This window comes from Triticum aestivum, chromosome 2D (genome assembly GCF_018294505.1).
Source record: "Triticum aestivum cultivar Chinese Spring chromosome 2D, IWGSC CS RefSeq v2.1, whole genome shotgun sequence".
Taxonomy (NCBI): domain Eukaryota; kingdom Viridiplantae; phylum Streptophyta; class Magnoliopsida; order Poales; family Poaceae; genus Triticum; species Triticum aestivum.
The window spans coordinates 41,646,199-41,654,616 of record NC_057799.1 but is presented as its reverse complement, the minus strand read 5'-3'; positions in this window follow the sequence as shown (position 1 = coordinate 41,654,616).

Sequence of the window (8,418 nt, the reverse complement as noted above, 5' to 3'; positions counted from 1 at the left end):
GCGAGGGACGCTGTGGTCGATGTCGAGTCGGGGTGGCCGGTGTCGAGGTAGTCGCCGTGGACCGTGAAGAAGAGCGGCGGCGGCGGCCTGAGGAGGAGGCGGCGGCTAGGTCAGAAGCACGGCGACAGTGCTCGAAGTAGGCGAGGAAGAGCCCGACAGCGTGACGAAGACCGGCGCAGACGGTGACGTTCCCGCGCCTACAAAGGCGGCGCGACGCATACCACGTAGAAGTCGACGCGCGGGGACGGCGAAGTGGACCGCGTGCCGCGGCGCTATGGCCTGAAGGGGCGACGCAGTGACAGCGCGCGAGTCGGGGCGACGGCGGGGAAGACCTTAGGGCGGTTGCAGGGACCACGTGCCACGCTCGTTACGGCCCGACGGGGCGACGCAGCAGCAGCGCGAGTATCGGTGCAGCCTCGTGGACAGCCTGGAGCGGACGGCCTCGGGGCGGCGGTTGACCGCGGGCCGCGGCACTACGCTCCGAAGGGGACCGCATGCCACGCTCGCTACGGCCAGACGGCAGCGCGCAGATCGGTGCAACCATGGGGCGGACGACAGGGACCGCATGCCACGCTCGCTACGGCCAGATGAGGCGACGCAGCGGCAGCGCGAGGGTCGGTGCAGCCACGGAGACGACCTGAAGCGGACGGCCTCGGACGGCGGTGGACCGCAGGCCGCGGCACTACGACCCGAAGGGACGACGCAGCGATAGCGCGCGAATCGGTGCAGCCATGAAAAGAACCATGAGACGGCGATGCTGCGGCCCGATAAGGTGACGCAAGGGCAGCCCATTATTCGATCGGCAGGTGCTCGCTATACTTGAGACGATCTTCAAGGGACCGGGTGAGGTGTACAGCAATGCACGAAGGCGGAGTTGATGCATGAGCAGACGAGCAATCTCCAGCATGCACGTACGAGCTGCCTACACGCAGCATGCACAAGCACATACGTGCATGGACACGGCCACGCGCGCAGTCGATTTGCGATCCGGCGCCTGGCGTTGGAGCCAAGCACAACCACGCGTGCTGCGTGAGTGGCCGCGGCCGCACGGCGAGGAGCCGAGGACGCAGGTCCAGCGCAAGGCCGGCCGAGTGGCCGCCGTCCAGCATGCCAAGCCCGAGGCGTGATCCAGCTGGAGACGATGAAGATGTCGGTGACGTAGACGCACGTTGTAGTCGACAGACGGCGGCGAGAGACGCAAACCGATCTACAGATCGGAGAACCAAAAAATAAGAACAATCAATCGATTGGTCGGAGAGAAAAATCCCAATCAACAGATTGGGAAAAAGACTCTAGCGCAGCTGATCAACACAATCGGCGGACGTGTTGGAAATATGCCCTAGAGGCGATAATAAAATGGTTATTATTATATTTTTTTGTTCATGATTATTGTCTATTGTTCATGCTATAATTGTATTAACTGAAAACCGTAATACATGTGTGAATACATAGACCACAACATGTCCCTAGTGAGCCTCTAGTTGACTAGCTCGTTGATCAATAGATGGTTATGGTTTCCTGACCATGGACATTGGATGTCATTGATAACGGGATCACATCATTAGAAGAATGATGTGATAGACAAGAGCCAATCCTAAGCATAACACAAGATCGTGTTGTTCGTTTGCTAAGAGTTTTTCTAATGTTAAGTATCATTTCCTTAGACCATGAGATTGTGCAACTCCCGGATACCGTAGAAGTGCTTTGGGTGTATCAAACGTCACAACGTAACTGGGTGGCTATAAAGGTGCACTACAGGTATCTCCGAAAGTGTCTGTTGGGTTGGCACGAATCGAGACTGCGATTTGTCACTCCATATGACGGAAAGGTATCTCTTGGCCTACTCGGTAATGCATCATCATAATGAGCTCAATGTGACTAATTAGTTAGTCATGGGATCATGCATTACAGAACGAGTAAAGTGACTTGCCGGTAACGAGATTGAACGAGGTATTGGGATACCGACGATCGAATCTCGAGCAAGTAACATACCGATTGACAAAGGGATTTGTATACGGGATTGATTGAATCCCCGACATCGTGGTTCATCCAATGAGATCATCGTGGAACATGTGGGAGCCAACATGGGTATCCAGATCCCGTTGTTGGTTATTGGCCGGAAAGATGTCTCGGTCATGTCTGCATAGTTCCCGAACCCGTAGGGTCTACACACTTAAGGTTCAATGACGCTAGGGTTATAGGGAATAGATGTACGTGGTTACCGAATGTTGTTTGGAGTCCCGGATGAGATCCCAGACGTCACGAGGTGTTTCGGAATGGTCTGGAGGTGAAGATTTATATATGGGAAGTCCAGTTTCAGTCACCGGAAAGGTTTCGGGGTTTATCGGTATTGTACCGGGACCACCGAAGGGGTTCCGGGGGTCCACCTGCCCCGAAGGACCTAATGGGCTGTAGTTGGGTGGGAACCAGCCCCTTAGTGGGCTGGTGTGCCCCCAAGGGCCCAAGGCACCTAGGGTTGGAAACCCTAGGGGGGCGCTGCCCCCCCCCCCTAGTTGGAAACCCTAAGGGGGCCGCTGCCCCCCCCCCCGAGGGGCCGCCGCCCCCCTCTAGATGGATCTAGGGGGTCGGCGCCCCCTCCCCTTCCCCTATATATAGTGGGGGTTTTGGGGCTGCCAGAGACACGGGTCTCCCTCTCTCTTGGCGCAGCCCTACCCCTCTCCCTCCTCGTCTCTCGCAGTGCTTGGCGAAGCCCTGCTGGAGTGCCACGCTCCTCCATCACCACCATGCCGTTGTGCTGCTGCTGGATGGAGTCTTTCGCAACCTCTCCCTCTCTCCTTGCTGGATCAAGGCACGGGAGACGTCATCGGGCTGCACGTGTGTTGAACGCGGAGGCACCGTTGTTCGGTGCTTAGATCGGTTCGGCCGCAATCTGAATCGCTTCATGTATGACTCCACCGACCGCGTTCTTGCAACGCTTTCGCATCGCGATCTTCAAGGGTATGAAGATGCATTCCCCTCTCTATCGTTGTTGTGGGCGTCGATTTTGTCAATTTACTTGCCGTTACTAGTCTTATCTTGATTCGGCGGCATCGTGGGATGAAGCAGCCCGGACCGACCTTACATGTACGCTTACGTGAGACAGGTTCCACCGACTGACATGCACTAGTTTTACACATGCAAAACACTTAGGTTGACTTGACGAGCATAGCATGTACAGACATGGCCTCGGAACACAAGAGACCGAAAGGTCGAACATGAGTCGTATAGCAGATACGATCAACATGAAGATGTTCACCGACGATGACTAGTCCGTCTCACGTGATGATCGGACACGGCCTAGTTGACTCCGATCATGTATCACTAAGATGACTAGAGGGATGTCTATCTGAGTGGGAGTTCATTAAATAATCAAATGAACTTAATTATCATGAACATAGTCCAAAGGTCTTTGCAAATTATGTCGTATCTTACGCTTTAGTTCTACTGTTTAAGATATGTTCCTAGAGAAAATTTAGTTGAAAGTTGGTAGTAGCAATTATGCGGACTGGGTCCGTAAACTGAGGATTGTCCTCATTGCTGCATAGGCTTATGTCCTTAATGCACCGCTCGGTGTGCTGAACCTCGAGCGTCGTTTGTGGATGTTGCGAACATCTGACATACACGTTTTAATGACTACGTGATAGTTCAGTGCATAATGCTAAAAGGTTTAGAATTGAGGCACCGAAGACATTTTGAAACGTCGCAGAACATATGAGATGTTCCAAGAGCTGAAATTGGGATTTCAGGCTCGTGCCCACGTCAAGAGGTGTGAGACCTCCGACACGTTTCTTAAGCCTGCAAACTAAGGGAGAAAAGCTCAATCGTTGAGCATGTGCTCAGATTGTCTCAGTACTACAATCGCTTGAATCGAGTGGGAGTTGTCTTCCAGATGAGATAGTGATGGTTGTCCAAAGTCACTGCCACCAAGCTAATAGAGCTTTGTGATGAACTATAATATATCAGGGATAGATATGATGATCATTGAGCTATTCGCGATGTTTGACACCACGAAAGTAGAAATCGAGTAGGAGCATCAATTGTTGATGGTTAGTAAAACCACTAGTTTCAAGAAGGGCAAGGGCAAGAAGGGATACTTCATGAAACGGCAAATCAGTTGCTGCTCTAGTGAAGAACCCCAAGGTTGAACCCAAACCCGAGACTAAGTGCTTCTGAAATGAGGAGAACGGTCACTGAAGCAGAACTACCCTAGATACTTCGTAGATAAGAAGGCTGGCAAGGTCGACAGAAGTATATTGGATATACATTATATTAATGTGTACTTTGCTAGTACTCCTAGTAGCACCAGGGTATTAGATACCGGATTGGTTGCTAAGTGTTAGTAACTCGAAATAAAAGCTGCGGAATAAACGGAGACTAGCTAAAGGTGAGATGACGATATGTGTTGGAAGTGTTTCCAAGGTTGATGTGATCAAGCATCGCATGCTCCCTCTACCATCGAGATTGGTGTTAAGCCTAAATAATTGTTATTTGGTGTTTGCGTTGAGCATAGACATAATTGGATTATGTTTATTGCAATACGGTTATTCATTTAAGGAGAATAATGGTTACTCTGTTTATTTGAATAATACCTCCAATGGTCTTGCACCTAAAATGAATGGTTTATTGAATCACGATCGTAGTGATACACATGTTCATGCCAAAAGATATAAGATAGTAATGATAGTACCACATACTTGTGGCACTGCCATTTGAGTCATATTGGTATAAAACGCATGAAGAAGCTCCATGTTGATGGATCTTTGGACTCACTCGTTTTTGAAAAGATTGAGACATGCGAATCATGTCTATTGGTATATATGCATGAAGAAACTCCATGCAGATGGATCGTTTGGACTCACTTGATTTTGAATCACTTGAGACATGCAAATCATACCACATGGGCAAGATGACTGAAAGGCCTCGGTTTCAGTGAGATGGAACAAGAAAGCAACTTGTTGGAAGTAATACATTTTGATGTGTGCAGTCCAATGAGTGCTGAGGCACGCAGTGGATATCGTTATGTTCTTACTTCACAGATGATTTGAGTAGATGCTGAGTATATTTACTTGATAAAACACAAGTCTGAAATATTGAAAGGTTCAAGTAATTTCGGAGTGAAGTTGAAGATCATCGTGACAAGAGGATAAAGTGTCTATGATATGATCATAGAGATAAATATCTGAGTTACGAGTTTGGTACACAATTAAGACATTGTGGAAATTGTTTCACGACTAATATCGCCTGGAACACCATAGTGTGATGGTGTGTCCGAACATCATAAATGCACCCTATTGGATATGGTGCATACCATGATGTCTCTTATCGAATTACCACTATCGTTTATGGGTTAGGCATTAGAGACAACCGCATTCACTTTAAATAGGGCACCACGTAATTCCGTTGGGATGACACCGTATGAACTATGGTTTAGAGAAACCTAAGTTGTCGTTTCTTAAAAGTTTGGGGCTGCGACGCTTATCTGAAAAGTTTTTGCCTGATAAGCTCGAACCCAAAGCGGATAAATGCATCTTCATAGGACACCCAAAACAGTTGGGTATACCTCCTATTTCAGATCCGGAAGCAAAAGTGATTGTTTCTAGAAACGGGTCCTTTCTCGAGGAAAAGTTTCTTTCGAAAGAATTGAGTGGGGGGGTGGTGGAGACTTGATGAGGTTATTGAACTGTCACTTCAACTAGTGTGCAGCAGGGCACAGGAAGTTGTTCCTGTGGCGCCTACACCAATTGAAGTGGAAGTTGATGATAGTGATCATGAAACTTCAGATCAAGTCACTACCAAACCTCGTAGGTCGACAAGGATGCGTACTACTTCATAGTGGTACGGTAATCCTGTCTTGGAAGTCATGTTGCTAGACAACAATGAACCTACGAGCTATGGAGCAGCGATGGTGGGCCCGGATTCCGACGAATGGCTCAAGGCCATAAAATCCGAGAGGATCCATGTATGAAAACAAAGTATAGACTTTGGAAGAACTACTTGATGGTCGTAAGGCTGTTGGGTACAGGTGGATTCTAAAAGGGAAGACAGACAATGATGGTATGTATCACCATTAAGAAAGCTCGACTTGTCACTAAGATGTTTTCCGACAAGTTCAAGGAGTTGACTACGATGAGACTTTCTCACTTGTAGCGATGCTAAGAGTCTATTGGAATTATATTAGCAGTCACTGCATTATTTATGAAATCTTGCAGATAGGATGTCAAAACATTGTTTCCTCGACGATTTTCTTGAGGAAAGGTTGTATGTGATACAACCAGAAGGTTTTGTCAATCCTGAAAGATGCTAACAAGTATGCAAAGCTCCAGCGATCCTTCTAAGGACTGGAGTAAGCATCTCGGAGTTGGAATATGCGCTTTGATGAGATGATCAAAGATTTTGGGTTTATACAAAGTTTATGAAAAACTTGTATTTCCAAAGAAGTGAGTGGGAGCACTATAGAATTTCTAATGAGCATATGTTGTTGACATATTGTTGATCGGAAATGATGTGGAATTTCTGGAAAGCATATAGGGTTGTTTGAAAGGTGTTTTTCAATGGAAAACCTGGATTAAGCTACTTGAACATTGAGCATCAAGATCTATAAGGATAGATCAAAAACGCTTAATAGTACATTCAAATGAACACATATCGTGACAAGATTTTGAAGGAGTTCAAAATAGATCGACAAAGAAGGAGTTCTTGGTTGTGTTATAAGGTGTGAGTATTGAGTAAGACTCAAGACCTGACCACGGCAGAAGAGAGTGAAAGGACGAAGGTCGTCCCCTATGCTTTAGACATAGGCTCTACAGTACGATATGATGTGTACCGCACCTGAAGTGTGCCTTGCCATGAGTCAGTCAAGGGGTACAAGGGTGATCCAGGAATGGATCACAGGACAGCGGTCAAATTTATCCTTAGTAACTAGTGGACTGAGGAATTTTCTCGATTATGGAGGTGGTAAAAGAGTTCGTCGTAAAGGGTTACGTCGATGCAAACTTTGACACTAATCTGGATGACTCTGAGTAGTAAACCGGATTCATATAGTAGAGCAGTTATTTGGAATAGCTTCAAATAGCGTGTGGTAGCTGCATTTGCAAGATGACATAGAGATTTGTAAAGCACACACGGATCTGAAAGGTTCAGACCCGTTGACTAATAACCTCTCTCACAAGCGAGATATGATCAAACCCCATGGGTGTTGAATTCATTACAATCACATAGTGATGTGAACTAGATTATTGACTCTAGTGCAAGTGGGAGACTGTTGGAAATATGTCCTAGAGGCAATAATAAAATGGTTATTATTATATTTCCTTGTTCATGATAATTGTCTATTGTTCATGCTATAATTGTATTAACTGGAAACTGTAATACATGTGTGAATACATAGACCACAACATGTCCCTAGTGAGCCTCTAGTTGACTAGCTCATTGATCAATAGATGGCTATGGTTTCCTGACTATGGACATTGGATGCCATTGATAACGGGATCACATCATTAGGAGAATGATGTGATGGACAAGACCCAATCCTAAGCATAGCACAAAATCGTGTAGTTCGTTTGCTAAGAGCTTTTCTAATGTCAAGTATCATTTCCTTCGACCATGAGATTGTGCAACTCCCGGATACCGTAGAAGTGCTTTGGGTGTATCAAACGTCACAACGTAACTGGGTGGCTATAAAGGTGCACTACAGGTATCTCCGAAAGTGTCTGTTGGGTTGGCACGAATCGAGACTGGGATTTGTCACTCCGTATGACGGAGAGGTATCTCTAGGCCCACTCGGTAATGCATCATCATAATGAGCTCAATGTTACTAAGTAGTTAGTCACGGGATCATGCATTACGGAACGAGTAAAGTGACTTGCTGGTAACGAGATTGAACGAGGTATTGGGATACCGACGATCGAATCTCGGGCAAGTAAAATACCGATTGACAAAGGGAATTGTATACGGGATTGATTGAATCCCCGACATCGTGGTTCATCCGATGAGATCATCGTGGAACATGTGGGAGCCAACATGGGTATCCAGATCCCGTTGTTGGTTATTGGCCGGAGAGATGTCTCGATCATGTCTGCATAGTTCCCGAACTCGTAGGGTCTACACACTTAAGGTTCGATGACGCTAGGGTTATAGGGAATAGATGTACGTGGTTACCGAATGTTGTTCGGAGTCCCGGATGAGATCCCGGACGTCACGAGGAGTTCCGAAATGGTCCGGAGGTGAAGATTTATATATGGGAAGTCCAGTTTCAGTCACCGGAAAGGTTTCGGGGTTTATCGGTATTGTACCGGGACCACCGAAGGGGTTCCGGGGGTCCACCTGCCCCGAAGGACCTAATGGGCTATAGTTGGGTGGGAACCAGCCCCTTAGTGGGCTGGTGCGCCCCCCCCAGGGCCCAAGGCACCTCGGGTTGGA